Source organism: Penaeus vannamei, chromosome 15 (assembly GCF_042767895.1).
Source record: "Penaeus vannamei isolate JL-2024 chromosome 15, ASM4276789v1, whole genome shotgun sequence".
Classification (NCBI taxonomy): Eukaryota; Metazoa; Arthropoda; class Malacostraca; order Decapoda; family Penaeidae; genus Penaeus; species Penaeus vannamei.
The window spans coordinates 29,420,465-29,422,964 of NC_091563.1; the positions used below are offsets into that span (position 1 = coordinate 29,420,465).

A 2,500-nucleotide genomic window follows, 5' to 3' on the forward strand; every position below is an offset into this window, starting at 1 on the left:
AGTTTTGTGTTAATAGAAGGATTGTTTGAGCTTTGTGTTTTCTTTACTGGTAATGGGTTATCATTGGCATCTTCAGTTACCAAAGTAACATTAAACCATCACATAAATAGAGGTTTATTTTTATGTAATGAAACAGATTGTGTGTGTATGTATTTGTTTGTATGTAGATGCATTTGTTTGTGTTTTTCTTTTTAGTTCATTCACTCATTCATTTATTCATAAGTACGTATGCATGGAAATGAGAATGGGAATATGTGAGTCTATCAATGTATTTATTTTTTCTAGTGATTTTCTTTATAGAAAAGGGTAGTAGTCAGTGTTAAGAAGAGACAGAGTCTGAGGAAGTCTTTACAGATGTGAACTGCAGGAATTTATGAGTATGAGTCCAGATGGAAAAGCTTTAGCCAAGATTTATTTAAAACGTTGTATGGGAAAATAGGAAAAAAACAAACAAACATGAAAAATACAAAAAAAAAAGAAAAAGTATTTTTAACTGAATTTTTGTATGCTCTTTTTTGTATATGCCTGATATTTACACTTACTCATTAGCAGATATTTTTATTGAAACAGTAAACTAGCAGCCCTCATTGCTGCTTCCCTTCAGTCAGAACCAAGTTTCAAGTTTCAGACAGTGATTCTTGTTGCTAATTCTTCCAAATTTATTCACTTGTTTAGATTCATCCTACAAAGAAAAGAAAAGAAAAAATAAATATCCTTCACCTTTCCATAGACATTCTATCTTTTCTTTCTGTTTTCCTCTCTTTCCCAAGTAAATATTTCCTGATTATGTGAACTATGTATTTGTATGATGAAAAAAAATCTGAACTTCATAAGCAGAGTGGCAAAAGAGGAACAACTTATGTTGAATGGAACAAGTTCTGCAAACCAGGGCTGTGTGTGACCTTACTGGATGTTGTCTTCAAGCATACAAGAGAGAGAAAGAGAACAGATAAAAGACAAAGAGCCCTTTGATAAGTTCATATTTGCCTCTTTATTTTCCTTTTTTTCCCTTCTCCTTTTTTTGTGAGTGCTTCTCTGTCCAGAGCTTTGATTGACTCATGTTGCAAGTGTGTGTCCAGATTTGGGACTTGGGTTATAAGAGCAGAGCAGATTCGAGCCCACTGCGTGTACCTTTCAGGTCATCACTCAAGATGACATGCAACTGGAATGTTAAACAACTGGGAGTTACACTTTGCAAGTTGCCTCTCCCACAAACAGTGATAATAACAATACATTTAAATTACTACTGTCTGTTGAAAGTTGTTTGGAAAAGCATAATAATTATACCTTCTGGTTATACAAAATTACTTATTCTTCTCTTGTAAAATCATTAAACTCTCCTCTTTGCTTGCAAAGAATTTATCTAAATGTAAACACTTCTTGTATTGTCCTGTCCTTTACAATAGGCTCACTCAAACCTCTTCTTTCTCTCAGTAACATACTGTGTCCTCAGTTGCATTAACTTATGTATTTTAGACTGCATATGTGTTTATTATGTCAGACCCTGGGTTATCTTCATTTAATGAAGATGAAGATGATAAGACAGTTGCAAACACTGTGTGATACTCAATGATTTTTGTGTCATTAGCAATTATTTCAGTTAAACTTGATCAGACTATTTTCTTCTTGGTGTTTATTTTGTTTATATATATATATATATATATATATATATATATATATATATATATATATATATATATATATATATGATATATATACACATGTACATATACATATACATTTATATACCTATATATATACATACACATATACATATATATACCTATATATATACATACACATACACATACATATACATATCCATACACACACATACATATACACACATGCGTATACATACTTATACATATACATGTACATATACATACACACACATACATATACACACATGCGTATACATACTTATACATATACATATACATATACATATACATATACATATATATATATATATATATATATATATATATATATATATATATATATAAACATATTTTGTATTGTCATTATTTTAAGATATTTTTGTATGCTATATCTGAAACCAAAAATTTAATTAATTTAAATGAATTACAGATTATCTGTCCATGTTCTTAGAAATTATTCTCTTCTAGCTAAGAAGTAATCATATCAGACGATAAATGAAGCTTTACAGTTACTGGAACTGATACAAGGAAACAGATTATAGGTACTTTGTTTTTAATATATGTGTTACTCATGTACATTGAGGCCATAGCAAGTGGTAGTGACACATGAAAGTGATGGTCATGCTCAATTATATGATTTATCAAATGGTTTATTGTTCATTTGCTTCTCAATATAATGTTGAATTGAGATATTTTATATGGGGAAAATCTATTTGCTGTACATATTAATAAAAGGCATTGAAGAAGGTAATGAAGATAAATGTTATATTATTTAATCCTTTCTCGACCCCCCCCCCCCCATCTCATATTATCATAGAGGGAGGTGGCCATAGAAG

The 2,500-nt window shown here is 30.0% G+C and overlaps 1 protein-coding gene across 11 annotated transcripts in view; it reads left to right on the forward strand.

The window, feature by feature from the left end:
* Positions 1–2,425, forward strand: part of Crag (DENN domain-containing protein Crag) — a 61,627-nt gene extending 59,202 nt beyond the window's left edge. For all 11 annotated transcript variants that reach the window (XM_070130592.1, XM_070130594.1, XM_070130596.1 and 8 more), the window contains one exon: positions 1–2,425. This exon is cut by the window's left edge and continues 1,410 nt beyond it. The gene's annotated coding sequence lies outside the window, so the exon portion shown is untranslated.
* Positions 2,426–2,500: the final 75 nt, after the last annotated feature.